This window comes from Zonotrichia albicollis, chromosome 3 (genome assembly GCF_047830755.1).
Source record: "Zonotrichia albicollis isolate bZonAlb1 chromosome 3, bZonAlb1.hap1, whole genome shotgun sequence".
NCBI classification, from domain to species: domain Eukaryota; kingdom Metazoa; phylum Chordata; class Aves; order Passeriformes; family Passerellidae; genus Zonotrichia; species Zonotrichia albicollis.
The window spans coordinates 44,499,309-44,516,329 of record NC_133821.1 but is presented as its reverse complement, the minus strand read 5'-3'; the positions used below and the strand labels follow the sequence as shown (position 1 = coordinate 44,516,329).

Below are 17,021 nucleotides of genomic sequence, written 5' to 3'. Positions count from 1 at the left end.
AGTGGTCTGAAGCAAAGCAGACAGAAAGATGCTATTAATAGCAGATAATAAAAGTGATTTACAGCAACTAATAGTTGTTTACAAGGGAAGACGCTTAAAGGGATTAAATTTATTTAGCCTTTGTTGACAGCTACAGGTTGCTGTTCATGGGATAGGGGCAGGCTGTGGAAGGGAACGTGGTGCTTCCACCCTTGGACCTGGGTGTGTCCCAGGGAGGCACAGACTCTGGTGCAGCTGTGGGTGGCTCTTTGGAAGGCTCTCCTTCAAATCCCCTTGCTGCAGGCAGCTCGTGGTCAGCCTGCTCTGCTGTTCCCTGGCACTTCCATGCATCCCCCAAGGGAAGCCTGCCCTAGCTGCTCCTCTGTCTGGTGCCTGCCGTAAAATACGTAGCAAACAAAACTTGAAAATTCAATTGCTTCTTAGATCTTAAGTAATTTTATTATTTTGCAAAATAAGAGAGCAATCTGAATTATTTACAAATGCTATCATGGAATCCAGAGAACAAATGAGATTGTGAAGCATACAGGCCAAACGTAATTTTTTTCCCTCCCTCCTCTCATATGCTGTAAGTGCACCTTGAAATGCCATTACCTGCTGTAGCTGAAAACAAGATAATTTGTAATGTGGAACAGCTAATTTTTTTTTGTGGTTCCGCTGGGGCATAATGCAAATCAATCCTGTGTAGCTACATTGGTCATGCAGTAACCTGCATTCAGAGCAGGGCTGCTGAATCCTGTCACCTTTGGCCAATAATGAAGCTCTTTGCAAAATTGCTGTAGGCTTTTAAATATATTTGACATATCCTACTTTTTTTTTCAAAACATAGAAACCTATGCAGGAGGAAATAATTGAGTTTGGGTCATTATTAATGAGTAAATAAAAAATGCAAATTATATTTAGCTGAGGTCTTCCCAAAATCTAGAAGTCTTATGTTAGGGAGTTAATTTAGTGAAGTTTCTATTTACATAGAACAAGAAGCATTCTCAGAACCTGCTGAGGCAATTTTCTGAGGGTGGTTTTTTTTTGTTTGTGGGGGTTTTGTTGGTTAATTTTTTAAATTTGTTTTGTAGGGTCTTTTGTTTGGTTTTGTAGGTTTTTTGTTTGGTTTTTTTTTTTTTTTTGTTTTGTTTTTGGGGGCTTGGGTTTTTTTTGTTTTTGGGGTTTTTTTTCCCCTAAATATTAGAGCATGTGAAGGATCTGGAAAATGGCAACTGTTTTAGGCTGGCATCACCCTGTGATACATTGGCTTTGAGAATAATGTAGTTTAGAACAACTTTCAGAAGGCCAGTAAGCTGCTGTATTTCAGAAGCATCAGTGCACAGCTGCAGAATTAAGCTGTCTCATAAATTTTGCTGTGTTGTCTAGAAGCTCAGCTTTTATCTGAAAAAAAAGGCTTGAAAGTTTAAAAAAAACAGTATTTTTTTTGAAGTTTAGGTCCTGAACTGCTTTTTGTTTCAATTACTATATTCTGTGTGTCTTCCAAATCGCCTAAGAGGTAACGTGTCCTGTGTCCAGCCAGAGCACTGGATCAGTGTGCTGATGTTCCCTCAGAGGGACAAATTTTATATTCCCCTTGTTTTACCCAGCCTCTAATTTTCCTGTTATTTGCTAAGATGTGATCTCTTCCAGACCACTCTTCTGTTGTCAAATAAAATAAAATAGACTAGAAAATTTGATAGTAAGTTGGAGAAGATTTGATAGGATTGTGCGAGTCTACTTTTGCATATACTGTGACTAAAAACCCACCCCAGCCTTCAAAAATGAACACCTCAATTTTGCAACAAAGGCAGTATCCGAATGTCCCTGTGTGTTTGATCTGCCTGTTTGGATTCAGCAATCACAGCATTACTGTGCATATATCATTAATACACTGCTATTCCACAGTGGATTTTCCTTCTCAGCAGAGCAAATTTTCCTGTGTTACACTGAGTTCCTGGAGGAATCCTGAAAGGTGACTGAAATTTTAAATCTTGAATTGCATCATAATTCCTTCCTTATGAGTCAGTCAGAAAACCCATTCTCCAAAGCTAGATTCCATCTTCTTGCTGTAGATAACAGGAAAAATGATTTTTTACTGTGTAATCGCAATCCTCTTACAAGACTGCCTGAATTAGGAATTCTGATAATCATAAGTAGTGTGCTTCCTCAACCCCTGTATTTACAAATCATTTACTTACTCAAGGCTTGTCTACTTGAGTCAAAAGCAACTCATCTGTTGTCAAAGAGAAAAGAATTACAGACTCAGAAATCTCCTTTTAGTATAAATTCTGATTAGTATTTTCCTGGCTTTAATCAAGGTTGAATTATTTCTGACATTATTTGAGATGAGAAAGAACCTGAAAGCTCTTAAAAATAACAGTAATAAAGGTAAATTCTCACAATAAGTTGCACTTAAAAATTTAAATTAAAGTCATGTAAGTTAGTGTGCCTCCAGTGAGAATCTGTCTCATTAATATTAATCTCCAGACTCTAATGAGAACACTAGGCTAGTATGTAATGCTAAAAGGGCACAGGTGTGACAGTTTTAGAGAAGGTGGAAGCCCTAAATCCCACAGGCTGTTAAATATAAATCAAGCTACCTAATTATTAGGCAATTTCTTCCCAGGTAATTGAAAGGGATTAGTTTTTTAGTGTTTATCTGTGAAAACTAAATGCCCACAGAAAACAATTTATCATACCTGGCACAACATATCCTTGAATTCCCCTGTAACAGAAAAATAGGATGGAGAGGAATCTCTGACCTGACTGCTTTATCAGTATGCTAATTTATACTCCATGCAGAAGAATTCCATGGAAAGTCATCTTTTCTTCTTTTTTTCTCCATGGATTCACAATCTCCTGGGCTGCTCTGTTTGTGTCACAGCATTGAAACTGCACTGTTGAAACTCAGACCATTAAAAAGAAATTCATCAATTTACCAGTGCTTTGGTAGAGGGCACCCACACCAAGGAAATTACAGGGGAAAGCAGATGTTTATATTTGGGAAAAAACCCAGCTATATATTTGCAGTTTACAAACAGTAAACTGTTTTTTAGCTAAAATTTTCTTTTCCAAGCACCTTTTTGGAGGTTTTCTGGCTTTCCAGCACTGTGTTTCAAGGTGTTAAGAAAATGAAAGGTTTGAAGCTTTGCTGTGTTCTCCACAGCTTAAGCATTCGTCAGTTGGTCTGTGATGGATGCTCAGTAAATAGCGTGGTGTGGTCTCAGGAAGGAAATCTCAGTTCACACTTTCCCTGCTGTGCTCTGGCTTGAAGGGATGAAAAAAAATACAATCTAGAGTTTCATTCTTGGGCAATGTCAACAACAGCAGCCTTGGTGCACACAGGGAGTGTATTTAATCTGTTTGTGCTCCCAGACTTCTCAGTGATGGATTTCATATAAATAAATAAAGACTCAGGAGATTTCGTGAGGTGCCATTGGAAGGTGATCACAATTTGTCTTTATGAGAAACCTTGTGGTAGAAGCATCCATAAACTGTATACAAATATGTTGTCTACACCTCCCTGAAAATGGCTAAAAATAGAGGAAAGAAAACAAACTTTTAAGGTGTAAATGTCCTTTCATTATTATGCCTGCTAGTGTAGCTGTTGTGTTAATTGGTAATTCTTAATGAGTCCTCTGGTGGTGGAACATAATAGAGGAGGGACTGTGCTGTGTATGTTAAACCCGCCAGTAAAATATGATTTTGTTATCTTGAACAGAAAATTATTTACAAGGTGAACTGTACAGATGGCTTGTAAAGGAAAATTACTCTTCCTTCTTGAAAAACCACTTGATAAATCACAGTCTTCTCTTTCTTTTTTCTTCCCTTTTAATGTCTAGAAAATCCAAAAGTTATGCAAATATGTAGTACTCCAATCACACTAAACACCTGGAAAAACATAAGTACTCTTAACAGATTACCCTAATATGCACTTTTTTTTATTTCTAATATTTGTTGAAAAACACCTGAAGTCCTAGGCAATGTTTTTTATTTGGAAATTAGACATTTTCTCTGTTAAATGCAGTAAATGAACGTTGCATCTTTTGTAATTGACTGAACCAACCTTCTTGAGTTGTTTCACTAAATGAAACATTTTATTTTTGCTTATTACTTTTTTTCTGTATTAGGAAATTGTAACGCAAAAAAGTCAATTCATAGGTTTTTTGCTACTTAAGAGTGGGTTTGAGTTTGATTTGCAAATGGTGATTTGATTGGACTTTCAGGTGGGACAAAGATAGAGATCCTGGCTCCTGATTATTAATGATCACAAATAATGTTGTGAACTGCCTTGGTGTGTGGAGGTGTTGCTGTTGAGGACTCACTGCACAACTGATACTTGTGTTACTGTGATTTTGGGCTTGGCTGGTCAGCAGGTGCCCACCAAAACTGGTCTGTGACTCCTCTCCTCATCTGTCAGGGGAGAGAAAATATAACAAAAGGCTCATGGGCTGAGATAAGGGCAGGGAAGATCACTCAGTGATTACTGTGACTGGCAAAAGAGACACCACGTCGGGAAATTAGTTTTTTACCAATTAAACCAGAGAAGGGTAATTAAAAAGAAAACCAATTCTTAAGAACTTCTTACCCCCACCTGTCCCTTCTTCCCAGGCTCAATTTCACTCCTCATGTTCTCTACCTTCCCTGCCTGCCCTGCAGCAGCACAGGGGACAGGGAATGAGGATTGCAGCCAATTAATCACAAGTTGTCTCTGCTGCCCCTTCATCCTTGAACTTATCCCCTAAAACATGTAAACATGCATTTGAAGCATGACAGGTGTGACACTGTTGTGTTTGTACTCTGCAGACTTCAGGTGTTCCAGGGAAGAAGTGATGCTTTCTTAGGCTGTTTCCTGGAGTTCTGTGGTACTCAGACACTGTCTTACTTCCACGGAGAGAGTTCTAGGGTAAGGTCTGAAAATTGTTTTTCTGAGGTGTGGAGAGCAGCTGAAATTAAAATACAGTGGATTGCTAGTTCTTCAGGCTTGCTTTCTTTTGTTTGCTGGATATCTGTATTCTCAAAGAGAATTTTTATTAGCATGTCAGCTGTGGCTACCTCCTCTGTCTTTATTTTGTTGTTGTTTGGCTGATTTTATCCAGATCTGTTAAGAAAACAAAAATTTTAAGTCTCTCCCAGTTGCTGTATCCTTATTCAGAAGTGTCATAAAACCATTACTACTGACTTTGGCAAGAAGATGAAGGTCTCACAGTTATGATATTTGCCTGAACTTCCTCAACAGTGATAGGAAGTGCCCAGTGCAGGGAGAACTTGGGGTGTGGACTGCCTTTAGCACCAGAGATGCCAGTGAATGCATCCAGGGCCCCAGAAGCCAGGCTTTTTACTGTCAGCTGAGCAGGGAGTGCCTTGGGCTTTCCAGCATCTGGCAACTGTGACAAACCTCACGGATGGGTCATGTCCTCCTCGTTCAGCCCAGACACACTGCATTGGAGCAATTGCTTCATTCATATGAATCTTCCTCGTGAAATAAAGATCTTCTGTAGTAAACCCAGTGACTGAGCTGCCTCAGATCTTTATTTCATCATGTGGTGAATCTTTATTGGTGATGTGATAATTTTTATGTCATAATGTGAAGCCACCATTGATTTAACTGGTGGTCTTCTCTTTTGCTATCTTTTAAGGGGAGTAAATGGTGTCAGGTGATAGATGATGTGGTGCACATTCCCTGCCTCACCCATCCGTGCTTGTCCCTTGTTCAAAGGGGCTGCATGACTTTGGTTATCCCTCAGAAAATATAGCCAATGGCCTACATTGTATTCCCAACCTGTCATTGCCACTGAAGTCCAACAAAATTTTGGCATATAAAGGTACATGCTCTAAATCAGAAAACACCACCAAATCTTGTTGAATTTTATTTACTTTTCCTCAATAAATATTTAATCTTAATGACTTTGTAAACAGCTTGCTCTTTGCATTTGGGGGATAAAAGAAGACAGAATCCTCAAGAGAACAATATCAGATTATTTGTTAAGGAAAAAAGCTTTAATACTTATTAATTGCATGATTTAGTCTTCTGTTATTGGCATAGTTGTTTAAAGACAAGTCTTTCCCTTTAAGTAGTGAAAAAAGTACAATTTTTAAAATCCATTCCTTAAAAAGCAAACAAAAAGCCACCTCACTTTTCCTGAGGGAAAGGCAGTGCCACATCAAAAGAAGATGGATAGTGAGACAACATAGGACATAATGTTAAAATTTGAACATGACAATCAAAAAAATCTTGTGCTGACTGTGCTGATGATGTTGAGCCTGGAGACAGGAAGGGTCAGGGGCAATTTTATCACTATGTATAAATGCCTAATTGGAGAGAATGAGGATGGTGGAGGAGTGCTCATTGATGGTACAAGAGGCAGTGGGCAGAAATAAAAACCCCACAAAGTTTCATCTGGACAAAAGAAAAAGCTTTTTCTCTGGGGGATCAGATACTGGAAAATATTTTGTAAAATCTCCATCTGTGGTGATGCTCAAGTCCTGTTGGGGCATGGTCCTGGGCATGTTGTTGCTGTAGGCAACTCTGAGCAGGGGCAGAGGTTCTCTCTATCAGTCTTCAATGTTTCTGTGAATGACATTGAAATTCACTGTGTGTAAAAGATGTGAAATGTCCATATTGTGTAGGGTGGGTAATTGTTTGGGAGGTAAGCAATTGGTTTTCAGCACTTTTCAGGCTTTCTCCCATGCAGGAACTTGAATGAAGTTAGGCTATGAGAAAGGTTAATTGCTACAAACTTCTGCATGTGGCTTGTCACTGAATTCATACCAGAATCCTCCCTGTGGAGGAGCATGTTGGGATATAGAGCATATTGCAGGCTCTTTACAATTTTATCTAGGCTGGTTGGGTTCTTAAGAATAAGAAGCTCTGCATTTTCCATTGGTTGTGCAGGTTGATCTGAGCTTGGCCTTCTAGATAATATCATGCAGCTGAAAACAAAGATCTATGCTTAACAAATGGTCAGAGAGCACATCTTCTTTGGGGTTCTTTTTTTTTTTTTTGACCTCCTACTTATAGATTCCCAAAATTAGCATTTGGATGGTTCAATCTAAGGCCTGAATCAGTTCAAATCTTCCCTTAAATACTGATCATATGCTTAATTCTTAAAGAGCAATGTAAGTAGTGGTTTCAGAGAAATTAGGGTTTCTGTACACATAAGCTTGTTTGCCTCTTTTCCAAGATAATTGGTGGTATTTTAATCGTGTACTGGTTTGGACTGGGTCAGGATTAAACCACATAAAATACACATTCTATTTGCCCAAATGAGTTTATTCCTAGGGCTTTTTTTGGTTGTTTGTTTTGATTGGGTTTTTTTTTTTCCTTTTTTTTGTTTTTCTTTTTTCTTCTGATAAATAGCTAACTGCTAACAAAACAACATTCTGCTGTAGAACCTTATATTAACCTCGATTTTTGTCCAGTTTTGGCTTTTAGTCATCTTCATGTTATCTTCTGCAGTTTTAACGAAAACACAGCACATCCTGTCCAGACTGAAAAAACATCCTTTCAATGAAAAAATTTGGAGCAGAATGATCTTTCTGCAGATTTATATCACTGTTTATACTTCTAAACAAATATTTACCTTACAATGAAATTCATTTTGAGAGCTTCTATACACGTATTGTTTTTCAGGCTATATGCAGAAACCCCTGCAATGGAGAGAAATATAATTTCTATGTGCTAAAATGCATACCAGCAAATACAAACCAATAACCAGCACAGTATGATCTGAAGAAATGACTTCCCCTTATACAGTGCATGTTCTTTAAAGAGAGCAACCACTGCTTTCTTGCTCATTGTAATTCACACTGCGTCCAGCACTACTGGAAAACTAATGAAAATGCTGGGAGTATAAGGCTTTATTTTACTGTTGAGAATTCTCAGTGGTTACAATATTATGTTGTGCCTAATTCTCCTGGTACCACATTTTTTTAACAGTGATTTCTATTTTCAACCCAGTGATCCATTTCATGCATTAACCCCCTAAGTACTGGATGTACCATATAGCACAAAGGAGCTTTCAGAGAAAAATGCTTTTACTAGATTAATTGTAAATAGGAAAAATCTGCTCAATCAGTTAGAAATCTTATAAGCACAGACTCAGTGATGTGGAAATCTGGGATGTAGCTCTTTTTAAGTCCACCTCCAAGATGATCGAAGTGCAGGAATAAAACGAGGAGGTGCTGGTTTAATTTTTTCATCTGAGACTGCATGATATGAAGTGATGCAACTGTTGCCATAGTAAAGTTCTATTGAATTGACTACAAGCCAGTCAACACCATTGTGTAATATTCCGCCTCACCCCCATAAGCAGAGCAGAAGGATAAACACTTCCTGATTGATTTTGCTTTCCCCCTTATATTAAGGAATTATAGGAACTGATTTTAGTACTCTCTTAAAAACATATAATTGCCAGCAGTGAAAAGTCAGCTGATATTTTTTGGATTTGGGGCATACTGTGTTTCAGATACAATTCATGTTTTTTCTCAAAATTGTCATTCATGAAGCACTTTCAATTGCCAACTGTTAGATAAATGAGTTATCTGCTCAGTTAACTGGGGGAGTATTAAAATGTGGAAGATCTTCACATCTAAAAATGTGAAGATAATACCACTAGAATATTTTAAATGTTATCTTTACACATCTGTTTAAGTTTTGACAGAATTTACTTTCTTCCTTGCCTTGTTACTCAAGTGTAATTTTTAGTGCATCTGAAGAATTCCCCTACCTTCCTCTACTTCACCCAACACACACGTACATGCAGGGATGGAGAGTCCAGGTTAATATCGTGTCATGGTCTCTGTTCCTCAATGTCTAATTTTATGAGACATCTGTGGGGATGTGGCAGTAACATTTGGTTGTTATGAAATAGAAAATAACTTCTGGTGGTGTTAGGGTCCATATTTCCATGGTTCACGAGTTCTGTTAAGATTACACAGTGAGGTCAGTATCTGAAGTGTTGCTACAATGTTAAAGCCATTAAAACATCAAACAAATCTGAAGTCCCATGACCAGAGCAGCCAGATGCAGAGTACAGAGGCTCATCAATATCAAGATCCATTTCTAACAGTGCCCTCCTGCTGTGTAGGAGGTGAGGGATGACAGCCTTATTCAGAGTCCTTCTTTTACTTCAGAGGTTCCTAATTTCTTCTTATTGCAGCATTTGAAAACTTTGAGTAACACCTTAGGGCCAGATGCTGCAGTGTGAGCCTAAACCTCCATCTTCCTCAAACCTCCAAGACTTTGAGAGAGTGCTGAGTGCCCACTTGAGCTCCAGGTGCTGATTTCTGTCAGGTGCTGTGTCAGTGCCATGGCTGCTGGTCCCCAGGGTTGTTTAAGATGCACAGTGCATCTCACATGGCTCTCAGTTTTGCTAAGTAATTTTGCTTCAGGCAACTGATACCTTCACTAATGTGATTTGTTCTTTCAACTTTTCCAGAGAGGCAGGTGCACTTTTATGGACTTTATTTTATTTGAAAGGGCTTCATGTGCTTATTTTGTGCTGTTGCTTTAGGAGGGAAAGACAAATTTGATAAGTGTATCTTGCCCACTGAAGGCAGAGATGCTGATGTGGCTCATAAACTTGTGAAAGAATTGTCTTCTTCATGACTGCATTGCACAGACAGGCTTCTCTATCAGTACTGAAGGCTTGGCCATGCCAGGAGGGTTGACCATGGCCACTATTTTGGAGATTAGGTGGTGCTTTCTATGTCTACAGCCTGTGTCCTTGTTTGTTCCAAATATTCAGGTTGTAAATAGATGACTGATTAACTTTTTAAAAATTAACACCCCAGTAAATGCCTTCCTAACTTATTAGGTGTCTGAGAAATCACAAGTATTCTCTGTTTTTGCAGGGAAGTTATGAAGTTATGTTTTTGCAGTGAAGTTATTTCACAAAAACTTGCCTGGTTTTATGACAGAAATAAGTATCTTAAATCAGCAACAACAAGCTGAAATCCCTGCCTGCAGTTGGTCCCAAGGTCTTGAGTTTAATTGGAGACTTTAAAGGGAGTGGCCTTTAAAAATTTTTTTTTTAGGTTGGAAGCTTAGAATTCACTTTAAAGAAGAGAAAAAAGAAATAAAGGAAATAAAAGTATTATTTGAGGTGAGTCTGGGAGAAGGAGAACAGCTGTAGATCCTTGTGGCCCATCCCATCATTCAGGGAGCGCAGTGTTACACAACAATAGCAAAGCCCTGGAAGGTGAAATGCTGCTCCTTGATGTGCACAGCAAAGTGCAGATTTGGAAATTTAACAAATAGGCAGTGGACCTTGCTATTCTTGGCAAACTGGGAAGCAAAATTTCAAGGATATAAAGGGGGATGAGTAGGCCAGAGAGCACCTTGATGGCCAAAGAACATGTATGTTAGTGGAGAAACCAAGGTGAGCCCAAAGAGATATGTGGCCTGGCCACAGTGATGGGGCTAGGAACCCCTACAGACCATGTGGAAATGGATAGGAGTAAGGAACAACTACATTTGTCAATGGTAAGACTTAGTCTTGCAGCCTGTTATGTCTAAAAAAGTTTTTTTTATTGCTTATGTCTGCCCACACACAGATAAGGTTTCTGCTGTGAAAGTATATGAACATCCTTGAAAAAATGGTCAACAGCAATGTGTGCCATTTCAGTTCAATTCAATTGAAGCAAATGTCTAGGAGATACGTTTTCCTTATTTATTCTTTACCTCTTCATTAGAGACATCAAAGCTGTGGTTACTGAGAAGTTGCTTTTACCCAGTAGCTGATGTTTTTCTGCATTCTCTGAAACCATGTCCCAGTGCTGCAGCGTTCAGTTGCTTTTGACAAGGAGTGTTGATACTCCTTATGTCCTTCCCCTTGGTATAAAAATAAAGCTTTGGTAGTCAGCAGTGTCCCTGGGGAGGCCTTGTCCTGCAAAATGAGGAGCAGATTGGGGAGATTGATAAGGGGGTGGTATGGTACTGTCTTCATCCTGCTGCCCTGTGATCTACTGAAGGGATTTCTTATTAAAGCATTGGCCTGATATGTTTATGCTAGTGAGTTATTAGAAAAACTGTTGTTGAGGAAATATCTGTCAGCTAAGTCACACTGACTTATCACTATTGATTAGCAAGTGCTTATCATTATGTCTATTGACTACTTTTGTGGACTGGCATTTTTAAGAGATTATTTTATTTTATGGCATCCTCTGGCTATTACCAGTAAGACAAAGCCCCCTGTGTTTCAAATGAGCTCATTCATTATTTTTCATTGTCTTTTCTATTACAGCCATTATTTTAGATCATGTAGATGTAATAGAAACAATATTTATAGGACACAGTTCTATGCCTATAAAAAGGAAACCTTTCCAAATTCTACCCTATGAGAAGGAATGTTTGCTGTGCTTTTAAGGAGATAAAAAAAGAAGAAAAAACATGCCACAAAGAAACCATAGGTATTTCAGAAATAGCATCATATCTAGTACTTCTTTAAGGCAAAATTTGCCCCCTTAATTTAAATAATAAAAACATAATCAGAGTAGCACCATTAATGTTATGTTGGGCTGATATTGGATCAGAACTGTGTATGAAATTTCAGCCTTCATGTGAGTAAGTGGTGATGGTGGTGATGTGGAATATGTGTATTATTCATGGGGTGTATTTGTCTTTACGGTTAAGATTATATTTTAAGAATTGTTTAGGGCCTCTGTGTAAAGAGCCTGCTCTTCCACTGATCCTAAGAATTTTCTTATGTCTTTTTTCTTGTATTTCACTTTTACAAAGATGTAATACACAGTGTTGCCATTTTCACCATTAAACCTTACAGGATTCAATCCTTATATCTAGCCTTGAGGAAAAAACTCAAACACTAAAAGGAAAGTTTGATGTCTCTTTCCTGTGATTGTTGGTGAGAGCTGTATTTTGGTTAATAAAAACCAGAGGAGATGCAAAAGGTAGCTTCATCAGAAGAAAACAGCAGAGGCAAGTCTCTTGAGGATTGCCCCCATCTGTAGCTGTTGCAGAGAAAGAAGACCTTGATAAACTGTGTACACAGGTCAGAGCTTTCTCCAAGACAGAATTACTAATGGGAGTCCATTTTGCCCTCTAGAGATAGCTAAAGGTGGAGTGGGCTGACTGGCTATTAAATGAACATGGCTTTAAATGCAGACAGGCATTTAAAGCTTTGTGCCATATAAATTAGAGTTTAACTTACAGGATCACATTTTCATGGAATATTTTTCATATAAAACAAAAGTAGCCAAAACTCTCCCCTTTTAGACAGTGTTAGAAGGAAGTGTTATGCTCCTAGAAATGAAAAGAAATGCTGTTCTTTTAATATATGCACTTTAGCTTTTCAGTGTCTTTATGCATTTGCTCTTTCATTCGTTATTGCAGGTGAGCATGAGTTCTTTATTTCAGTGCTAACTGGCCTGGAGAAGGAATTTGCACTGGTGAGAACTTCAGACAGTAATGGTAAATGTTGAGATACCTGTGTCTCTGATCTGTCTGCACTTACATACTAGCTAATGGCAATGAAGTCCCTGATCAGTGAATGAAGGACTTTGAAATTAGAAAAGAACTTTTGTCGGGAAAGATGGAAAATGAAATGAATTTTATCTCCTTTATAAATGTTGTAGTGTCATTAATTCAAAACTTTCATGTGATGGATGAGCCTGCATAAAGTTATATGGGAAAAACTTGCCAAGGCTTACTGTAAAGTCTCATAAACTCTCCATATGAAAAAATGCTCCAATGGTAGCTTTCTCAGAAGAGTTTAGAATTATCTATTATCTCTGTCTAAGACCACTGACTATCAGTACAGATATAGAACCCAGTTCTAAAATTCTCTTTGATTTTACAGATGCTGGGATTTGGCAGAAAATTTTTTCCAGTCAAATCTCAGCACAGTAGGCTAAAGGCTTCTTGCCACCAAGGGAGGTAAAATAGGGGCAGCAAAATGTTGGTAAGCAAGCAGTTCTTCACCTTGTCTTTCAAGTTTTGTTTTCCTGTGATTATTTTAGATGTTTCAGGCTGCATGGCAATAATAATAGTACTGAAATATCTCTGAATGAAATGAGATTTTTTTTTCCTTCTTATTTGATTTATTTTCAGTGGATTTTTTTCTTCTTTCCTTTTGTATTTTCTTTTATTAATATTCATTTTTCTTCAGTGCTAGTAGTGTAACAACTCCTGGAATTAGAGATTGTGAAGCCCCAGAAGATTTCTGAGGTTTGAATAACACCAAAATGTCCAGTGGACCAGAGATGCTTATAAAAATTTTCCTATGAAATATTATCATAGCTTATTCTTCCCTCTCCAGGAAGTCCAAGAGGGCTTTCATGGCTTTATGATATTAGTCACTGAAACTATGTGGTAAAATAAATTTGCCATTGTGTTGGAGAATCCCAAGAAGGAAGGACTGAAGTTACTTCCCCACTTGCCTTGTGCATCTGTACCATAGAAGCAGATGATAATTCTCTAATGTCCTTGTCTTGAGAGAGAGAATGGAAACAGTTGCTGTGGGCCTGGTGTTTTGGGTTTTCTATAGGGGTTTTCTACCCCCAGACCTGTGTGAGGTGGGAAAAGCTCCTTGTGGAGACATGGAGGGTTTGGCTCTGGTGAATAACAGAAGCTGAAGCAGAAGAGGAGAGGGAGGAAGGACTTTACATTGAGCTCGTGTTTACAAAATTGAAATATTTCCAAAACCTACTGTAAAATGGAGATAAAATAATATGTAAGATTTAACTTAAGAAAATATTATTTTTTCTTCTTCACCAAATTAATTTTGACTTCTGCTCAATTTTTGGATTATTAGTGGCATGACAGTACTAGTAGTTAATGACATCCTTGGTTCAATTGTAATACTAAATCAAGTGACCGTGGTATCCTGCCATTCTGGGCTATTGGTGGAAATCTACTGTAAGTAGTGGTATGAATGAATATGGGGAACACTCATGAGTGAATGAAGTAAAATATGTTTTACAACAGATGTTGCTGTGAAATAAAATATTTTGTTTTAAGAAAAAACACTCCAGGTGTTATTTTAAATTAATTAATACTTACAAAACCACAGTTCCTTCAGAGAAATACTGTCATTGAAAATTGTTTTAATTGTAGGTTTTTTGGCTAGCTGTAGTATCAGTTTTCTTTTAAAGGTATGATGTAGGGGCAATTTATATATGTATTTAAATATAGCGAGTCTCTCTGATAGAAATGTGAAAGTCAAAAGATAGGATAGGTTGACATAAGAAAAACAGCACTAATGAATGTGCTAATAATGTGCATTATGCCATTAATGATCACTCATCCCTTACAGTGCAGGAAAACAAAGGGGAGGTCATCAGAGTGAAAAGAATGAACAAAAATATATTTATAAATATGGAGCTCTCCTCTCTCCCTCCTCTACAGGCATGATACATCTGAAATCCTTTCTCTTGTTAGGAAACTAATTATACAGAGGTTGCCAACCCAGTTCTCTTTCAAGTATTAAAACAGTGGAGCATCTTTCTCAGTCCAGGTAGTAATTAGCAGTCACTTAGTTGCAAGGCCAGCACAATCATGTAGGTTTTCTGCTCAGAGAGCATTGATTTGAATGAGAGCAATAGAAGAGTTCATATTAATTCCTGATGAAATTTTTTTAGTTCATCATGTGCCTGATTTCCCCTGTAGTAAACTGCTTTTTCTTGTGCTCCCTGTCTCTATGCTAACTACTGCTTATTTTTTTGTCTGCTGTGTAAAGTCATTCCCTGAGCCCGTGGTTCTGTGAGATGTGCAGTATTCCCTCCCTTTGGCTGATGGATTACACCATTAATACCTCCAGTCAGATCTGGGGAATGTTTTGGGTGAAGTAGCCATGAGCTAGAGGAACAGTCAGTCCTTCCTCTGTGGAGAATTGAACATGCATGTGGTATTCCATGTGATGGTAAATAGATAAGCTGCTTTAGTAAACCAGTTCTGGCCAAATCACCACAGTCTAGAAGGCAGCTTCTTTTTTTTTTAATGCTTGTGGAAAGCCAAAAGTTAATTAACTTCACTACTCTTGAAAATAGAAAATCTCTGCAGCAGCTACTGACTATATCTTTAATTATTGCATGCTCTGGAATCAGAACTGTATGTGGTTTATGAAGTCAGCTCTGTTTCAACAGCATAATTAATTTATTGGAGAGAAATTTCAAAGCTCAGCACTGGAGTGTATTGTTGGCCTTGCTAATCATAAATGACTAGTGTGTCCTGGTGTGTCCCCTTCACTTTCTCAATCCTTATTTACTCATGGACTGTAACTGGTTAGTGGGAATGGGATACTCCTGCCAAGAGGGATTGCTCTCAAGGCCTGGTCATGTGTCCATTTGTGCCTGTCCATCTGTCCAACACACAATTTCATAAACCTGAAATCAATGTCAGGATTTCCTCAAAATTCTGTAACAGACATTCTGCAAACATGACCATTCTCTAAATTTGTAGAAGAAAAATGGAGAAAAGGAAAGACAATCATGTATGATAAAACCTCTAATGGAAAAAAAAAATCAGGGAAATACTCAAATAATAGCAGGGTTTGTTCTTACAGTTTGCCTGAACTCTCTCTCTTTTATTCTAATGATTTATATTGCATGGAGATGGCACTTGCTAGTATTGCCTACTAAAGTACTGAACAGAGTCCTGGTAAAATGAGAGCTCTCCTAAAAATCTGTGGTTCTGCACCCAACCTTTTCTGAGTCTGCTTATGAAACATCACATGTTCCATTGTTCTCTGTTGAGAGAAGTCTGTACCATGCTTAAGAAAGTCGATATCATTGAAGAAGTGCTTGCAACAGTTCCTGAATTTTCTTTTCAGACAAGACTGGCTCATGTATTTAGTTTTTAACTTCTTTAATTATTTATAGATTTGGAACCAAATATTCATGTCTCTCTGTAAATGATATCTCTTCAGGATATCAAAGATTTCTCCCTGTATACCTTGAAGCATGGGCTGCTTCATAGCAATTCTGTCGGTTGAGAGTCTGCTTTAGGTGGCTGTCTTGTTTAATCCCTATTATCACTGTTTTGTTTTACCCTGTTGAACACAAGAAGTCCTAATTCTCAATGTACATTTTTGAGAGCCTCTGGTGGTTTGTTTCAGAGTTTTGGAAACTTTATAAAAATTTTGGAGGGCATTTAGGAGGAGATAAGGGAAGGCAGCAGGTGTTTTAGGTGAGTGCCAGACTTGGCTTGGTGCTGTATGACTTTGTATACTTAGATAAACTCTTTTCTGTGTACTGTTATGTCTATGTTATTGTTCATGGTGAATGTAGAGGTACATTTGGTGATTTCTTTTGATCTCAGTTGTGCCATGGGCTATTCTGTAGGTGGGACAACAGCAACAGTAGCAGTGTCAGGATGCAGAATCAGTGTATGCCAGCAGCACGAGAGCCACAATGCAGGGACAGTTTTCCAGAAGCTTATTTGAGGGACTCTATATATTTCTTGTCCCAGTTTCAGTGAATAAATAACAGTTAAAATAGGATTTATTAGTCACTGGCCATTCTGCTGTCAGGCTAGAAGACATGGAAAGTGACCCACTTCCCACTTCTCTAGGTAACATTTCTTTTTCAAGAGTGGTGCCTATATTTTATTCATTTTTATAGATAAATGCATGGAGCTTAAAGGATGGTTACCCCACTTCTTCCCTGAGTAGTTGTGCTTTTTTAAAATATGCAAATAAATGAAACATTGTTATTCTATTAGTTGATTTTGTTCTCTCTAGTTGTTATTTGGGATTTAAAATGTGCAGTTTTGGATGTTTGTATATACAGAAGTAGATGCTTGTAGTGATGGAAAGCTTTTTTAATGGTGTGGAAAATTTTTCTTTAAACTTTGCCACCCATAAAAATTGGTATAGTTTACATTCAGAGTTGTCTTCTGTTTTTTGTTTTTCTCTGTGGTTGTGTGGGCTTTGGAGATCAGCTTCATGCCACTACAATTGTTGGCAGGTATTCAAGCCTTAAAATAATTGCCCATCTGTGTAACTCTCAGTGAAAAATTAACCATTCAGAAAGAGTAGCTGTGACATAATTTGAGGTCTGATTTGACAACATGTATGATAACAGAG

General features: G+C 37.9%; 1 protein-coding gene across 6 annotated transcripts in view; it reads left to right on the top strand.

The window, feature by feature from the left end:
* SMYD3 (SET and MYND domain containing 3) overlaps positions 1-17,021 on the top strand; it is a 383,126-nt gene that overhangs the window by 119,768 nt on the left and 246,337 nt on the right. The window contains exon 1 of one of the 6 annotated variants that reach the window (XM_074537273.1): positions 4,826-4,885. The exons of the other annotated variants lie outside the window; for them this stretch is intronic. The gene's annotated coding sequence lies outside the window, so the exon portion shown is untranslated. Of the gene's footprint in view, positions 1-4,825; positions 4,886-17,021 lie in introns of those variants that run through there. 6 annotated transcript variants of the gene reach the window in all.